Below are 19,663 nucleotides of genomic sequence, written 5' to 3'. Positions count from 1 at the left end.
CCGGGGCCCCCGCCGAGACGACCGACGGGACACGAACATGCATTGCCGGGGTCCCGAAGACCGTAGGGAGGACAAGCAGCCTCCACGCGATGGATCACCGGGCTACAGCCCCAACATCGCTGGGGTGATCAACACCATCGCGGGAGGACCAACGGGAGGAGACAGCCAGAACTCCTGGAAGCGGACCTACCGCCAGGCCGAGATGGAGGTGGCCGAGCCGAGCTCTCTGCTGTCCGAGGTCATCACCTATGGCCCCGCTGACCCCGTCCCTGCGGCCTCCAGCAATCACAAGGCCCTTGTGATTGAAGTCCTCACCAACAACTACGTAGTCAAAAAGGTCTATATTGACCCCGGAAGCTCGGTAGACGTTTTGTACTACCGAACTTTTGAGAGTTTGAAGCTGACCCGGGAGCAACTCACTCCGGTTAGAACACCCCTTGTCGGTTTCGGGGGACACGTCGTCCACCCGGAGGGCATGGTGACCCTGATGGTAACTATCGGGCGTCATCCACGTTGCCGAACTGTGCTTGTCAGTTTTACGGTGGTCAAAGCAGACTCCCCCTACAACATGTTGATAGGTCGGCCCACGCTCAACGCCTTGAGAGCCGTATACTCCACCTACCACCTGAGCTTTAAATTCCCAACACCTGCGGGGGTGGCTGAGGTGAGCAGCGACGTGGGCGCCGCCCGGGAATGCTACCTCGCCACCATTCAAGCAGCAGTCACACCCCAGCCCTCACCGAGGTCAGAAGAAAAGAGGCCAGCGGTCCTCTCCATAGACTGCATCAACCCTCAGAAGGCAGGAGAGCCCAACAGGCTTGAGCCCGGGGATGAGGTGGAACTAGTGGTTTTGGATGAAGCGAAACCTGACCAAGTGGTCCAAATAGGGGCCGGACTCCCCTCACCCCTGAAAGAAGAAATGATCTCCCTGATCAAGGACCACCGAGACGTCTTCGCGTGGTCCGCAGATGAAGTGGTCGGAGTGCCACCCGAGCTCATGACTCACCAACTCAACGTTAACCCACAGGCCCGACCTGTGCGGCAGAAACGAAGGCACTTCGGCCCCGAACGTAGCAAGGCCATATCGGATGAAGTCGATAAGCTCTTGCCGGCCAAGATGATCCACGAGGTCCAATATCCCACCTGGCTGTCCAACCCAGTCATGGTAAAAAAGGACACCGGTGGATGGAGAATGTGTGTAGACTTCACCGACCTCAACAAGGCCTGCCCCAAAGATTGCTATCCTCTGCCAAGGATAGACGCCCTCGTCGACTCGGCGATGGGGTATGTAGTCCTCTGCTTCCTAGATGCCTTCAAAGGGTATCATCAAATAGGAATGAGTGAGGAGCACCAAGAGAAAACGGCGTTCTACACCGACCGAGGCACTTATTGTTACACTACCATGCCCTTCGGGCTAAAGAACGCCGGGGCGACCTACCAAAGGCTGATCAACCGACTCTTCAAGAATCAGATCGGCCGCAATGTCGAGGCCTATGTGGATGACATCCTCGTCAAAAGTCTCACCACTTCATCCTTTCTGTCAGACGTGAGGGAAGTCTTTGATGTCCTGCGAGACTCGAGGATGAAGTTGAATCCCAGGAAGTGCGTCTTCGGCGTCACCTCGGGAAAATTCTTGGGGTATCTGGTTTCCCACCGGGGAATCGAGGCCAACCCCGACAAGGTCAAGGCCATTCAGGACATGTCTCCACCTCGGAACATCCGAGAAATCCAGCGGCTGAATGGACGCCTGGCCGCGCTGAATCGTTTCCTGTCCCAATCAGCTGAGAAAGCTCTGCCCTTCTTTAAGGTGCTCAAGAAGGCCGATCATTTTGCCTGGACGGAAGAATGCCAGGCTGCTTTCGACAAGCTGAAGCAATATCTCCATCACCTACCCACTCTCGCTTCACCTCGGCCCGAGGAGAAGCTCTACCTCTACCTCGCTGCAGCCGACGAGGCTGTCAGCGCTGTCCTCATCCGGGATGAGGGCACCCAAGTGCCAGTCTACTACGTCAGCCGAGCTCTCCGCGGGTCGGAGACTTGATACACTCACGTGGAAAAACTGGTGCTGGGGCTAGCCCACGCAGCTCGGCGATTGAAGCCCTACTTCCTTGCTCATCCCATCTCCGTCAGGACCGACCAGCCCATTCGGCAAATATTGGTGCGACCCGAGGCTTCAGGTCGCCTTACCAAGTGGGCTGTCGAGTTGGGAGAGTATGACCTGTCGTATGAGCCCCGCACTGCCATAAAAGCTCAAGCCCTAGCTGATTTCTTGGCCGAACTGACCTTCACGGAAGGTCCAGAGTCCACCTCCGCCAGTGCCGAGGTTCCCACCCCTTCCCCGTGGACGCTGTACGTAGACGGGTCCTCTAATGGGGATGGCAGCGGAGCTGGACTGCTCCTGGAAGGACCTCAGGGAGAAGTGTGCTCTTACGCCCTCCGCTTTGGCTTCCCAGCCACCAATAATGAAGCCGAGTACGAGGCCTTAATTGCTGGACTCCAGCTGGCTCGCAGGCTCGGCGCCCAGCAAATCCACGTCCGCAGTGACTCCCAACTCGTTGTACGCCAAGTTCTTGGTGAATACGAGGCTAAGGATGAGACCATGCAACGGTACCTCTCCAAAGTTCACCAACTCACCGCATACTTCGAGTCTTTCGAAATCCAAAGAATACTCCGGTCCCAGAATAAGCGAGCCGACGCCTTATCCCGGCTGGCTTACACATCATTCTCTGATCTCAACAAAACAGTCTTAGTAGAAGTCCTGAGTGAACCCGGATACGTGGAAGAGGTGGCCTGCCCCGTGCACTCTGAAGAAACCTGGATGACCCCGTTCATCCTTTTCTTGGGTCAAGGAGCCCTCCCCGAAGACCGAGCCGAGGAGAGAAAAATACAACGCAAGGCGGCTCGGTACGCTCTCCGCGATGGAGAGCTGTACAAACGCTCCTATCTCGGCCCATGGCCGAGGTGTGTCACTCCCGAAACAGGACGCCACGTCCTCCACGAGATCCACGAAAGCTTGTGTGGAGCTCACGTCGGCCATAGAATGCTAGCCAAGAAAGCTTTGCTTCTTGGATATTTCTGGCCCTCAGTTCGGCAGGACGCCCAGGACCTCCTCCTCGGCTGCCCCTCCTGCCAAGTCCACGCACCCGAGAATCACCAGCCCGCAAATTTCATGGTTCCCATCACTTCACCTTGGCCGTTTGAGCAATGGGGGACGGACATCATAGGTCCTTTCCCCAGATCCGTCGGGGGTTATACCTTCCTGGTAACCGCTGTGGATTACTTCACCAAGTGGGTTGAGGCCGAGCCTCTGAGGACCATCACCGGGCTGGCAATTCAAAAATTCTTTTGGAAATGCATCGTCTATCGCTTCGGTATACCTCAGGTCATCATCTCGGATAATGGAAGACAATTTGCCGAGAACCCCTTTAAAACTTGGTGCACAAACCTTGGCATCAAACAACATTTCACTTCGGTAGGCCACCCCCAGGCCAACGGTCAAGCAGAAAACTTCAACCGAACTCTCTTGCATGGCCTCAAGACCCGACTACACCAAGCTGGAACATCTTGGGTCGAAGAGCTCCCCAGTGTCCTGTGGTCCTATCGGACCACGCCGAGATCAGCCACGCAAGAGACCCCCTTCTCTTTGACCTACGGAGCCGAGGCTGTCATCCCTGCCGAGATCCTTACCCCCAACCCTCGGCTGGCAGCCTATGCCGCCGAGGTGAACAACGAAGAGAGACAGCTGGATCTCGACCTCGTCGATGAACGAAGGGACCTCGCCTCAGCCCGGATAGCTTCCTACAAGAACACACTGGCACACTATTACAATGCCCGCGTCAGACACCGTAGATTCCAGCCTGGAAACTTGGTTCTTAGGAAAAACTCAGTCAGTCGAGCTGAACTGCAAGGGAAATTATGCCCGAAATGGGAAGGCCCTTACCGAGTTGTGGAGTCTGACCTTAAGGGATATTGTAAACTGAGTTACCGAGATGACTCATTAGTGCCGAGGTCTTGGCACGCCGAGAACCTCAAATTGTATTACGCTTGAATTTTTAATCAAGTTATGACTTCGGATATTATGTTATTTCTCAACATCGGTGTTACGCTATTAAAAAATAAGGGGGACAAGAAAGGGACGAAGTCAAAGCGAGAAATTAAAGTGCTGAGATGAAAAGAAATAGGCTTTCATTCCACGGAAAAGAGCGTTACAAAAAATACAAGGCCGAGGTCGGAATGCTACTAAGCACTCTCACCTCGGCCACCCCTTTAAAGCCCACGAGCCTAGACCCCCGTCTCGGCTCCATTCCCCGTCTCGACTCCCTCCTGGGCAGTCTTCTCTCCGGCCTCTTCTCCGTCGGGGTGAATTTCTTCTCCATGGTCTTCGCCGATGTCCCCTCCGGCTTCGTCTTCCCCAGCTCCTTCACCCTCCTCGAACACTTCGTCGAGTTCGGACAGCCACTTGTTGAACCCGTTCTGGACTTCGGCCAAGTTCCTTCCGGCCTGAAGGCCCTCGGCCATCCGGTCGCGCAACTCCTTGGAGTCCTCATTGTAGCTGACATTGTCTTTCAACGACTCCAAGGCTTCGGAGGAGAGGTGGGCTGCGGCCGCGTCCACACCCGACGTGAAGCCAAACATGAAGTTTGGTGTGAGCAGTTGGCCGAGATCCTTGGTGAAGGCCTCAGACCTCCGAAATGCGTCCACTGCCGAGGCCCTAACACTGTTGAGGGCTTGCTCATGAGACTTCTTCACCTCGTCCCCCCTCTTTTGCTCTTCTTCGAGGGCCGATCTGAGACTATTCATTGTAACCTCGGCCTCCTCACCCTTAGCTTCGGCCTCCTTAAGCTGTCTTTGAAGCTCGGCCTTCTCAGACTCGGACACCGCCAATTTCTTCTCCAGCTTGGAGATCTATTTTGCAGCTTGCCGGTGTCCTGCTCCTCGACCAGAGCACAGTACCGGTGTGTCATCTCGGCCACAAAGGCTGAGGTGGAAGCTGTGCTCACCATGAGGCTTTGAACCATCTCGGCCGCGGACAGTTTCTTCATAAACTCCAAATCCCTTGGCAGGGGGGAGTGCATTATTAGCTCTTGGGCAACCCGAGGTTGGCTGCACCTGTCGTTGACCGAAAGGTTCCAGTTCGGACACCAGTGCCCGCCGGGGTGTGTCTTCTCCTCCCCGGAAAACACCGGGGGGCTACGGAAACGATTCCATAGCGAGGTCCCAGAGACTGCGTTGACCGGGGGTTTCAACTGCTTGCCTCGGCCATGAGGAGGTGGAAGTGCCGTGACAACTCCAAGGGGCACCCCCTCTGGCACGGACGAGGTGGATCCGGTAGCCGCGATGGCCGAGCTGCTCTGGCCAGCCGTAGTGGGAGTGCTTTTAGCCGTCGAGATCTTGGCAGCTTGCCCTTGTGATTTCTTCTTCGGCGGAGGTGCCGATGTCTCATCAGAGCTCTTCCTCTTCTGCCTTTCGACCACTTCAGACGAGCCCGATACGACGATGTCGGACAGTTTAGCCACTACACAGGAAACAAATATTATCACATGTCTTAGTCGAAGTGAAAGCAAAGTTATGAAAGAAAATTACAAGGAATCTTAAGTTTGGTGGAAGTGAAGGGAGTTTTGTCAGGACTGAGCAAAGCTCGGCTGATTCCCCCGTCGACCAGCACGGCTTCGGGGTAGTCCAGACTGTATATCCGAAGTCCTGACCTCATCAGCTTCTGGAAGGCCTTCTCCTCGGCATCCCCTGCGGAGGCGTCGGCCTTCGCCTTAATTGGCCTCCACCAGAAGCCCCTGGGGAAGTCCACTTCGGACACAAAGAAGAAGTCACGCTTCCAATTCTTGATCGAGCTGGGAGAACCAATCACCAACTTCGGAATGGTGTTGTTCCGATTGCCAACATAAAACCATCCCTTATCTGTCCCGTGCGACCTGAGGGTATAGCATCGGCGGAAGAGGTCGACAGAGGGAGTCACCTCCTGATGTCGGCACAGCATCTCGAACCCTACAATGATGCGGATCGCGTTCGGGGTGAGCTGGGTAATCCTCACGAAGAAGTGACGGAGCAAGTTCCTGAAGAACCTCGATGTGGGCATCCTCAACCCGGCCTCTAACTGTTGGACATAGATGGCCACCATGCCCAAAGGGGGCTTCTCGGCTGAGTCATCTGCCCCGGGCGGTATAATCTCGTACCCCGACCGGAAGGGGTACTTGTTTATCACCCTCACGGCCCTATCTCTTCCGATGCGACTTCTAAACTTCGGCATCCTGCCGAAGTCGATGTTGGCTATGTTCTTGGGAGCGACAGGCTCCAGTGCGTCCTCGTAGTGTGGTATCTCGACGCCGAGCTCCTCGTTATAGTCCACATCGGAACCGCCCTCGCTCATGTCAGACGACTCCAACTCCGAGGCTGCCCCGCTGGCTCCCGCCTCGGTCGATCCCGTCTCAGAACTCGGGGTCGACCCTTCCGAGCTGGACGTCGTCGCTTCTTCCCCAGGATCCGCCCTCACCTCGGTCTGGTAGCTCGGAGTCACGGTCTCTTTATGGGTCTTAGCCGTTTTGGCCATGGGTGAAAGACGAGATAAGAAAGAAGAGGGATACTTACTATTGCCTACGGAATTGGACGAAGTTGATGGCCTCGGCTCTGATCTCGGCTACTAGACTGACCTCGGCTACTAGACTGATCTCGGCTACGCTCGTGAACTTTGCAGGTCTCAGATGAAAATGAAAGGTGTAAGAAGTGCGGTGAGGGGGACCCCCCCTATTTATAGGGATTCGGTGAGAATCCGAAGAGGCGGCAAGAATGCGAAAAGACGGCCACGTTTGAATTCAAAACGTCGTGCCTCCCTCTCTCCTCATTAATGCCCCGTCCTTTCGCCTGACACCCTCTGCACGAAACGTCCCACTACCTCACGACGCGACGGTTACCAGTGACCACGTCCCGTCAACTGACTTGCCCACGTGTCTCGTCCCCGCATCTTCCGGAGCAGTTTGGGGACCCCGACTCTTACGACTTCGGCACAAGGAAGCCTCAGCACCTCCCTAGCCTGGAGCTCCCGAGGCTTGGGGGGCTTATTGAGGATGCTCACCTCGGCAACCCCCGCTTGTCCGAGGTGAACTCACCTCGTCCCTCATGTGAGCTCATCCGTGCCCTTGGGCATACCCCATAAGCTCGACCACATCCCCAGTCTACCGTGTAGGTGACCTCGGCAACTCCACCTCAGCTGCACGCTGATGATGCCAAGACACTTGACATCACCCGGGATCAGTGCTTTATCTGAAAAGCACTGTCGCACTTAATGACTACTGCGAAGGACTCCTCGTCATCCTGTCCAGGCGGCTACAGTGTCAGTCAGGCCATCTGACAGGGAGCAGAGCCGTAATGGCAGGGCATGGGTCCCACCGGCATAAGACCTCTATCCTGCCCTCCACTCTCACCCTATAAATACCCCACACACTCCCAACAAGTAAGAGGACTGTTCATTCTCATATACAATTATCTTTCTCGTTCTCATACTAACTTAATCGTCGGAGTGATACCAGGGGAGAAGCCCCGCCATCCACTTCGGACACGAGGATACACCTCATTTCATCTCATAGGAGCCTGTTTCTGGTCGGTTCAACTACCCGCCAAAAATCACCTCTTCACTCTACAAAACAAGAGAAACCAAAAATATCAAAGATAAAAAGAAAACCAAATGACTTTCGGTTTCATAATTCTTTAACTAAATATAGGACATAAAATAGAAAAAATGAACTATTAAAATTTGAATTAGAAGCTATGGATACAATAAGGAAAGAGGTTAGCGAAGGATTAGAAGACGAAAGATTCACTAAACCCACATCAGCTTTATAATTGAAAGCTGAAAAGATCTATTCATTCCTAGTTCATTTTTTTCCCTTTTTATACTATGTCTATCTTTGGCTTCTCTTTTTTGGATGCAATGATAATAAATTCAATGATAGGTTTCACAACTGCGAAGATCAATTCACTGTGATTAGACATTTTGATCACGACGACATGATGTCCATATTCGAACAAAGAAAAGATTAATAAATTAGAACATCATCTATAAAAACGTCTGAACACCTGCTGAATTATATCCTTATTCAAAGAAATAATCACATGAACTAGCAATATCCATGTAGGTGATCACCAGAGTGACAATGGGGTCGGAAAGTTCATTGGGATGGCCAGCATGAATGCTGTGGCCACCAAGAAAATGGCAGCCTGGTGCATCACAAGAGATGCCAGCTGGTTAGGTGGTCGGATGTATACATAAAGGCACAATCGCGGAGAGAAAGGACAGCTCAAGAGCCATGCATGCAAATTGCAAAACCAATGAAAAGCCATATATCGGAAGTGGTATTGAAGTTTGGAGAGCTTGCGGAGCAGCACCAACAGCAGTAAAACAAACTCCTGTCACCAACAATAACAGTTTCACGCTCATCATGTTACCTTCAGCTGTGGCTAGGGGCTCGTGTGGCATCCCACCCCCTGGTCTTGGGGGTGGCTCATCAGTGGAATGTGTTGTTGCATTAGTTTAATTTGGTCTACTCGGATGCTTAGCAATTCAGGTGGGGACTGGGACTGGAACTGGGACTGGGGCTGTTCTGGGCTGTCCGGCCACCAGGTGCAGGGTCTAAAGAGACGGTTGTCTTTAGCACAATTGATGACGTGGATGAAGGAATTCACGGATTTTTTCCAGATGCTCATCACCATAGTTGTGAAGGACAAATCCGGGTACGTACATGGTATTATTTTGGTAACAAGGTTGAGAGAGTGAAAAGGGGAGAAAAGGGTCGAGACTTTAAATCTTGATGGAACAAGAGGTCAAGGTTCAAATCTTATCTCTTATCAATATACTATTATAGATGGCTTCTTCAATGGTTCAATAATGATTCAATTTTTGTCGATTTCTCTATTTTCCATTAGGTCTCCCTTCCCTCCCACCCCCCACCCATTCCTCTAGGATAGGATAGAGTAGGAGCTAGTTCAATGATACTTCAAATTTCGTTGGTTTCTCTAGGTCCCATTGGACCTCTCCTTTCCTTTAGCGTAGGATAGAGTAGAAGATTCCAGTGTAGGTTAGAGTAAGAGTAAAAGTATGCGAAATTAAATGTTGTCATTTGATAAAAAAAAAGAGCTAAGAAAATGGAAGTATGAGTAGGAGTAATAGCAGTAGGTTAGGCGAGATGTTACCGTCTAATGTGAAATTGAGGATTTTCCGACAAGGTGGAGAAGGTATTAGTCGCTTTCACTCGACTCTTTTTCCACGAAATTTCACTTCCTTAGTCCTCTCATTTCCGTTCTCGAGTCCGCTCAGAGTTTCACCGCCAGGAAGTTGTGGGAGTATCCTCGGGCTCAATGGTTAGCCCAACAGCCTTTGGGCAAGATTTACGGACTCAAATGTTTAATTCAAGTTGCACCCAGCCCGATGAATCTAAAGTCATATCCCAAACATGCTCACTTTAAAATTTTTGACGTGGGACAAGTAAGAGTATCACATTTACCTCCGTTAAGACTTTACGTTCTCGTAAAATCCAATCAAAATCCAAATTGCCACCTGCAAAGTGATTAGTAAATTTTGCCGTTACTGTCATTTGATGAATGGATCGGAGATGTAGCGTTTTTGTTCCTACATTGGCCTTCATATTCTTCATTAAAGGCATATAATTTGCCTTTTTTAATAAAAATTTATCGAGATTACTAGAAGTCATAGAAATTAAGCATATAATTTCAACACCTGTTTTGGTTGAAAATACAATACGATAAATTATCTCTAGACACGTGATATACATGATTTGCAGATGAACTTTAATTTTATGAATTGAAGTGTTGGTCATGTTCTAGATAACCTACTAACTAAGGAGATTGCTTTCTAAAACAAATAAATTTAATACAATACCCTTTTTCGATCTTTTGGCATTAAAACCACAAGGAACTATTCTGTAATATGATAACGAGAAAAGAAAATTTAAGGGTTTTGAAGAAAATTATTATTCTTTAAAACTTGACAAAGTATCAAACGTGACGAAAGTAAAGTGGTAATATTTAGAAAACTAAGAAAATAAGAAATTTGGAGTTGTTGAAATTGTTATTTTTATTTAGGATTCGTTTGATGGGATGCTATTCCAAACATCATATTTTGTTTGTTTCAATTAGACTTATTTCACCAAAATAATTTAGTTCTAAAACTAAAGAAATGAAACATACAAAATCATATTCACTTGCAAAGCACTTTGTTCTGCTACTAGTTAGACACTTAGAAGATGATGCAGTTGGGTTTCATCTTACCCAAATCCACCGGTTCAAAGTAGGATTAGGAAGTTACGTTCTTAGAACTACGAACCAACACAACTAGTTTTGAGCTTTCGCTAGCTAAAATGTGTCAATCGAATATAACTTTTATTTCTTCTAGAGCATGGGCCGCCAAATAAGTGTTTCTTCTAGTAAAATTGAAAACATCAGTCCATTTGAAATAGCTTCTTCCCATAATAATAATAACACTCACATCTTATTTTGTTGTTTGGCTAAAACTCGATTGCTTGGTTACTGCAGGAATTGATTCACTCAAAATTAATCTCACAAACAGGAAATTTGTTTGGCAAAGGAAGAGAAAAAAGAAATATTGAGGCAGCAAAATACATGAAACATCAATATTGACTAGTGATCTCGAAAAAGTTCAAATTTTAATGCCATGTCAATTTTTACTTAATAGATGACACTTACCCTTCTCAAATCAAATTCAGTGTAATTATAATTTTGACTTGAGATAGGTAACTTTGCCTTTTTCTTATTATTATTTTTTTTATTGCAAAAAATTGCTGCTAGGGTTCATTTTGAGTTGTGGCAAATGCGAGGCACATTCACTCCACGGTTTCCCCTATAGAACCTTTTTTTGTTTTGTGCAAATGTGATCAACCATATATAAGAGAATGACAATCTGGGTTGATTGGGTTGTAAGGGGCTTTTTTAAGGTGGGCTTGATTGGTGGGATTTGCAGGGTGTTTCTTTTGCCTAACTTTTGAGTGACATTGTTGAAGGTTGGGTTGGAAGTTTTGGACTAATCTGGGGGTTGATGGATGAAGTTTAGTGGTGAATTTGGGAAGAAGGATGCTGTGGTTCTATACAGGAAACGTCCACAAACCCGGCAGGGGGAATTTTGACAAACGCTTGGGCAATCGAACGGGTTGGCTATTATTGGGCCAAAATAAACTACAATGTAAATAGTTAGACTTTCATTGGTAATAGCCCAAAAAAAGACAATAGAGTAGCCCAAAATATAGCTTATCTTTGATGGACATTGGTCCAGACGTAAATAGAATGAAATTTTGCCCTTCGAAAAATGGTTCGCAAGCATATGGCCATTTTTCACTTTTTAAAACGAAACATATTTTCCTACATTGATTCTCCCTTTAATGGAGGTAAGGTTTGTCCATTGTAATTAGCCCCATTCCCGTAGTTTAAATCTAGGCCTTGTATCATCGAGCTTCCAATACACCAATCAAGCATAGCATTGTATGGACATAGCTTTTTCCTTTTCAAGGATTCACGAATCATATGAAAGATAGAAAAGAAATGATAAAAACAAAAAAGCCAATAATTTGATCGCGGCCTAGATACGCGCGCGCACATACATATATATATATATATATATATATATATATATATGTATGTATATGGAAAAGTCTGAAGTAACGATAGTTATGATAACGAAACTATTTTTACCTACTATAACAGGTAAAGACACTTTTAGCGACTATTTGATTACCTGTTGGACCTATCACCTAAACAAGATAATGCCTAAAAATTTGGGTAGTAAGTTTCGCATTAAAAATAGTAAGTTATCCCCATAAATTAGTAACTTTTATGTCTCAAAAAATGAATCAAAATAAAAATGAAAGTTACTTTTTTTAAAAAATAAATTACTACTCTATATTCGAAACTTACTTTTTGGAGAGTAAGTTTAGTTCAAGTAATAGTAAGTTTTTATAGATTAATAGTAAATCTTGTTGATAGAATAGTAAATTTGGTTAATCGACAAAACTTACTAGTTTGTGGCATAAATTTACTCTTTTATTTAAAGAAACTTATATGAAACAAGTATTAGGAAGTTTATTTAAAATAATGCTAAGATTTTTTTATTAATGATTGAAACTTAATATTATAGTTAGTAATTGTTGGTAATGTAAATGTATAATATATGATTGTATGTATCATTCATAAATGTTATGTGTTTAGGCATTTTAATAAATGTATGTATCATTTATAAATGTTATGTGTTTTAATAAATTTATTTTCTATGTCACAAGTATAAAAGTTAAAGTTGTACTAATGTGGCATAATCTTTGAAAATTATAGTAAATTTACCCATATATTAAGTTTCGTGAGTTTCAAATATATTTTGTATCATTTACAATATGGATTTATATGCACATTTTTTTATCAAAATTACTTTTAATCGGAAAATAGTATGTAAATTATTATAAAATGTCATTTTATAATAATCATAATTTTTATAGGTGAATGGTATATAGACTGCTAAAATTGTCAATTTATAAATGATCAAATCTTACTACTTTATGGCATATATTAGTCTGATCAACTAAAAAATTACCGTAATTAAGTGTACGTTGGTTGTTGATTTGAAATTTGCACCCCTGTCACTATTCATTATTACTACCACAAGTTTTTCTAATCAAAGTAAAACAAAGTCAAATATCTTTTCCTTTTGTATGCAGTATTTATATTTAGTAAAAAATTAATAAACCATGATTACATTTCATAATTTCTGATGAAATTAGTAACATTTTCTAAATAAATTGGAATAATTTGTAAAATATGTTATTTTTTTACCAATATAATTAGGGGTGGCAATCGGGTCCAAATCGGATTGGCGGGTCGGGTTGAGACCCGAGTATAACAGAAAACCCGCTGATTCGCCAACCCGAGACGGGTCAGGATATCTGACCCGAATCTGAAAATTTCAAGTTGTCGGGTTGACGGGACGGCCCGAATGACCCGAAACTTAATTTCAATTTACTAATTTATCACTGTAATTTCTAATAAAATCAATTTCGCACAAGATTAATTACATAATCAAGTAATAAAAATTTAAATAAATAATCCCAAACCAAATCTAAAATAAATTAAAACACTGTAAAAGTGTTTTATCCCAAACCAAATATAAAATAAATTAAAACAGTATAAAAGTAAAAAATAATTAATACATTATTTGTCCAAATATAATAATTTCAACTTCACACAAGTTAAATAAATTCATTTAGGATTAAGTGATTAATGCCTTTGGAAAAAAAGAATAACTTAGTTTAGATAGATAAAATAATTTTTAATTCGTAAACAGCTTATCAGGTCGTATCGGGGTATCGGGTCACCCACATTGACCCGAATTCGACCAGTTTTCTTTTCGGATTCAACGGACTCGACCCGATTTTGACCCGAACCTGCAAAATCTCAATCCGAACCCATTAATTTCGTGTTACGTTCGTGTCGTGTTTTCAGGTCATGTCGGAAATTGCCACCGGTAAATATAATTAAAAGAAATTTGCACTATTAAAAAGCAAATGGGAAGAAAGGATGATGGCATAAGTATAAATAACTATATACATATCACACCATGAGTTTAGGTTTGATTTGTTCAAAACATCGGTAATTTATTCGTTAGTAGATATAAAATACATATTATTTTTCTACAAATGGAAAATACAATTTCATAAATACTAATGAGGTTATCATTTTTTTTATACAATTGGAGTTTATCATAAATACAATTGGAGTTTATCATTTTTTTTAATCATAAATACAATTGGAGTTTATCATTTTTTTTATTATTCAGTATTTTTTTCCATGTTGTAACTGTACGTCTCTTTTTGAGCTTTTTGTTTGAATTCATCCTTGTTCATGAGAAAAATAATTAGCTTCAATTATGCGCTTGTTAATGAGGTTAAATCTGAAGGAGAACCGTGCATGAGCCTTTTGAATTAACTTTGCTTCTCTTAGTTCCTGAAGTTGAAGTCCACTGAAAATGTCACCCAATGTAGACCAATGCCTGATGTAACGTGCTTTATAGACTAACCACTAAGTTATTATTAATAGGATTAAGCCTCTGCTCTCTTCCACTATTGGACCTGTCCAAAGTAGCTTTCTTCCTGAAAGAAAAACCAACGATAGCATTGCGTTACTCAGGAACTTTTGCATAGGAGTATTAGAAAATGAACATATGAAGATTAATTTACAAAAGGCTTATGATAAGTTTAACTTCAATTGGTTTTGGCTTAAGCACCGTTCGTTTGATCCAATTTGGTTTTCCTTCTACCTTTTACTGATGTTGTTATGAAATGTATCACATCCACTTTATTAGCTGCACTTTAAATGGGGAAGTAAATAAATACTTGAACCTATAAGGGGATATAGACAAGGGTGACTCTCTCTCTGCCTTTATTTTTTTTGGGTAAATAATTCTGATTTTAGGACTTGGAGAGGGATTGTTAACAGCTTTAATAAAGTGAAACTTGGTTCTGAGTGGAATGTCGATAAATGTCATAGAATTTCATGTCTGACGATAGAAGATGGCTTTTGAATACAATTGGGGCATCCCCTTTTGAATGTGTAAAGAGGCTGAGGATAAATTTGATTGCGCGCATTCTGCTGATGTTGCACGACAAAAGGGCTCTGATATCACTATCAAAAGCTTCAGTTTGAATTGAAATTTCTGTTTTACAAACCCAAGAGCACTTGGATGCTAACAATATCTGAAGTGAGTAAAATGATGAATGACGGGTATTTTACATACGTGCAAGCTAAAAAATACCGAATTACACCCGTTCACTGCAAGTATACAGATCAACTAGTAGTTTAGGGTATATATCGGGTCGATCCCACAAGGAAGAGTGAACAATTACCGGTATTACTAAAGCTTCTCTATTATTTAGACTATCAATGAATAATAAGAAATTTAACCTACTGCACTTATACAAGAAATTAACAAATAAAAGCTCCTTAGGTTGTGGTATCCCTAACTACTCATGCAAGTGTTATATTTGGATCATTAATTACTACATCTAGGCTAATTATGGTGTAATTTCCTTATGCATTTGAATCCTACTTTCGTAGTGAATCAATTATACTTATAACTAATCCATACCTATTCTCATGGTTATGAAATTAGTTACAAGTTCATTTCTTCAGTGAAATTACATGAAATGAATCACTAAAAACCACATAGGTGCACCTCTACTTTCGTGAGTGTACTCCCTATGTTTAGCACTTATTGAACTAATGTTAAATATCAATTTTCATTGCAGAAATAACACCTTAGATAATCACAATTAATGGTACCAGATTAATCATGATTTAAAAAGCCAAAGTGCTAAATAACTTGCTCAAATCATAGCAAACAAATAACCAAATAATAAATACTAACAATTATAGAAAGTTCAACCAAACCCAAGGCTTAAACTTTAGATACACATATTTAACATAAAATCCAGAAATTGCATATTAACTAAATTTGGAATCAAGTACAAAAGATAAAGAATTGGAGAAGAGATAACCCTTGTCACATGAGCTTCAACTCCTCCTTCTTCATCTCAATCTTCATCCTAATCTAGCAATATACAAGAGTGGATGAACTAACTAGCTAAACTATACTACACTAATCTAATACTAAGAGAATGGAAAAACTACATTTCTGCACTTCCAAGCTTCTCCCGTATGCTCTGCATGTCCTGGTTGCTCCCTATATAAACTGCTCCAAAAGCTCCTTTTCCATTGGTCCAAACTTGCTGCATTTGATTTCCAAATCTGAAATTGTTAAGATAGTCAATAGCCATTGTTTTTTACTTGAAAATATGCCAACTTTCTTGCCCTTTTGTCTTCTAAAGCATGTGCACCGAATTCTCTTGCAGATTGTAGCTGGAAAGTAGTCAGAACACAAGAGAATTGACTGAGCAAAATTGCAGAATTGCGGCCGGAAAACGCGCCTACACAAAACGCGGTTACAAGTCACGTTTTGTGTACTCGCGTATTCACTTTGTCCTTACTTCAGCTGCGATTTTCTCTATCATAAAGGCTGAACTGGATTTTTTGTAAAACACCAAAGTTGTAGCCCTTTGAGTTATCTTTCCAATGCTTCAAGAATCATCCAAATCTGAGCTTTGTAGCCTGAGATATGATCGAAATACTAAACACTGGTCAGAGCTCTGTTTTCCACTTTGGACAGCTGAGTTGAATTTCGGTATTTCAACTTTTGGACTATGAAAACGGCTGAACTGGACTTTGATGTCTTCATACCAAATGTAGATATATCTCTTAGCTTCAAAATGGTACCAAGATCACCTTGATCCGATCTGTGTAGCTCCAGATATAGTCAAAATACCAAAACGTGTCAGAGTTGTCAAAACCTGACTTTTCTTGATTCAAATTGCATTTTTCCTTTTTACACTTCATATTTTATTTTCACCACTTTAATCCATCTTCAATCATCCAAATATCTTCTCAATGCACTTCATTTGATGATTGAATCATTAAACCTACAAAATATGAAGTTTTTACCATAAAAATCCATAAAATGCAATGTTTAGCCATTTTAACATAAAATGTAGTTTTTTACCAAAACCTTAGTTATTTTAGTTATTAAACTAAATAATCAAACCAAAATTAACTAATAAAACACACTAAAAATACGTAAAATAAACTCTTATCAATGAAAAATATGGAAGTATCAGAATTTGATCAAGGAATTTATTTCATTTTAAGTTTTTCTCTGCATCTTGATATCGTTTCCGTGCAATAAATCACTTTTTCCGTGCAATACATCAAAATGCCTTTTAATCATAAACAGCAAGTGCTCATAATTGTGTTATTTAGTAAGCAAGCATAACAGTTTTGAAAAGAAAATAACATACTTCAACAATTATGAGCAGAACTCCCATCAACAATGTTGATTTGAGCTTACCTCTGACATGATTGACTTTCCTAGCATATGTTTTCTAATGGTGATGTGGTTCTTGAAAAATCTGATATGTTATAAACCAACAAGATTTGTATTAAAAAAAGGCCACAACAACACATAATCATAGCAAATAAGTGACATAAAACTTAGGCGTGAAGAAGGAAAAATGTACCTGAATATTTTCGTCTCCTAACAAGTAAGTGTTTCGTACATGACTTTGGATTAATGAAGGATTGCATGCCCACATTAATGCCTATACAAATGCAAATACAGCACAATTATATTTCATGTCTTCATACAAAAATAAAAGCAAGCTATACATTACCTAACCAGGAGGAATGATCTGAAACCAATTACAATCCATTAACTCCTTATTGCATCCATGCGGTGAATCTGATTGCAATAGGCCATAGGATGATCCAATCAGGTTCGAATTTACATTCTCAATTGAAATACATTGTTTGGCTGGTTTTTCAAACCAGGGAAATTTCAAAGTTCACAAATATAGTTCAAGATTGTTTTTTGTCATTGATCAGTGATATGTAGTGATATGTAGGTACAATTAGATTCAGGTAGGCTCCGACCAATTCATGATTCATCAGGCGCCCAAAGCAAGGGTGATTTTGCTGCTACTTTTAAAGAAACAATAATGCTTTCCAATGTTAGAATATATATCACGTCGAATCCTTTTGTATTAAATCTTATCAATCTCAACGATGTATTTTGAGCAAATAGACGTATCAAAGCTAATTCTTTGCATGGCGGTGGGAATTGCTAGAATCAAATTCATGTATTCAAACATTAAAAAAGACAAAGGATTCTAATAGTACCACGAACACAACGATAACTTTGAGACCAACGTACTAAAATCTTTACTTTGCATTGCTTAGAATCTTTAAAAAATTGCATCATAAGTGTCTATGAATCCGGTGTTGGAAGTATCTAAAACATAGGAATGAGGAGATACAATAAAAATTAATTTAAAAAATTGATAACTGAAATTCGTCAACTGTGATTTTAATCAAGTTGTTTGGTGCTTTCTAACCCCGTACAGGCATCAATCATATCATGCAAATTTCTTTTTGACATTTCACCAAACACCTTATATGCATTCCTAAATTAACCACTTTTCACATAAATGCCGACATGCTACTATGTTTCACATACAGGGTTAAGTCATTTCCCACATATTTTTCAACAAAATATTGACAATCAAATCAAATGAAAGATAAATAAATTAAAGCAATATAATCAGACGATTTTCAAGAAACATGATGGTCTAACCTCTTGGCTGCTATTTTTCATCTACTCTCTTGCAGGATACCACCACTGCAGCCCTAATAAAATCTCAACCAATTTGTTGGGTCTGCATATGCTAGCATCCAAAATCGATCAATCACCTAGGAGAGAGGGAAAGTGTGGACTAAACAGGAAAATTTTGCCAGAAGATGTATAAAACTTAAATAAGAAGGAACAGAAGATGCACAAAATACGAAGGGTACAATTTTCAATTCACCAGCAAAATCCTCTCCTTCATTGTCATCTAAAACTACGATAAAATCAAAACAAAAACAAAAAGGAACAATGAATATGGAGAAGAATACTCAATTTTTCAGTGGAATAACAAAAAAACAAATCATTTTGTTTGCAACACCTTGCTGGAAGGGCCTTTAAACGGCATCCAGTGGGAGTCAGAATCTTCGTTCTTGAATCCGTTTGGCAATTCTCGATCAGAATTATCGTAATCTTGCTAGGAAAAAATTTCTATTCCATCATATCGTGAGGTGAGAAGAAAATAAAAAGAAGGCAAGCAACTTTAGAGAGATGTGATAACCCAAAACCGTTTCCAGAAACCGGTGATTTTTTTACTTAAATATGTAAATTTTTTACTTTTAGTATTAGTAAGTTTAATTTAAAGAAAAGTAAATTTTGTCAAATAATAAGTAAATTAAATTACTCAAAGTGTAAATTTCTATTTCTGACTAAAACTTATCTTTTAGGCATATACTTACTAGTTTTAATTAAAAACTTACTAAAGTTAATATTAATTATTTTAATATAATATTTAAAAAGTCGCTAAAAGATTTGATCTGTCACTAAAGGTAATAAAAACCTATAATAGTAGGTTTCCCTAATATCGTTATCATAACTATAGGCACTGTAGCAATGTCCGTATGTATATATATAATATGGAACCAACCTGTTTTTAACCATCCTGTTATTAAGAATATAGAAGAAAGAAATAATGGAAAAGAGTACGACCTTGAGTAAAAGCTTCCATAGTCAGTCGGCCAGAATAAGGCTCCCAAAATGCATGAGCAACAGGTCTTGCGCGTAACAAGTTTGATGGATGAAAATTGATGGAAAAGGGAGGTCATGTATTTTTATTTTTATTTTTATTTTTTGCAAAAAGGAAATGAGTTTTGTTTTCATTTCGCCCTTGAAATTATAGACTTATGAGGTAGGCATGTGTTTTTTGGCCGGAAAACTGAGTAACAATGAATTTTGGAATCAAACATGCAAAATTTTTATATCTTGGGGACTACTTTGACTTATCTTAAATGTAAGGGATCAAAAAATTTTTCTCGAAAATGTGAAGGACCAATTTGACAATTTTCCCTTATCATTTCCATTATGTTGAAACTGAGGCATTTTTTTTTAGCGTAAGCGAACGGGTTCGAAATTAAAATT

At 41.7% G+C, this 19,663-nt stretch overlaps 1 long non-coding RNA gene across 1 annotated transcript; it reads right to left on the bottom strand.

Moving 5' to 3' along the window:
* Window positions 1-15,492: 15,492 nt before the first annotated feature.
* Window positions 15,493-18,801, bottom strand: LOC140014890 (uncharacterized). The gene is made up of 5 exons (XR_011821614.1): window positions 18,627-18,801; window positions 18,257-18,521; window positions 17,145-17,225; window positions 16,976-17,036; window positions 15,493-16,550 (listed from the first exon to the last, which is right to left on the bottom strand). It is a non-coding gene; the product is annotated as an uncharacterized lncRNA (long non-coding RNA).
* Window positions 18,802-19,663: the final 862 nt, after the last annotated feature.

Source organism: Coffea arabica, chromosome 9e, assembly GCF_036785885.1.
Source record: "Coffea arabica cultivar ET-39 chromosome 9e, Coffea Arabica ET-39 HiFi, whole genome shotgun sequence".
Classification (NCBI taxonomy): domain Eukaryota; kingdom Viridiplantae; phylum Streptophyta; class Magnoliopsida; order Gentianales; family Rubiaceae; genus Coffea; species Coffea arabica.
Note: the sequence above shows the minus strand (reverse complement) of the source record. Positions and strands in the feature narration are given on the sequence as shown.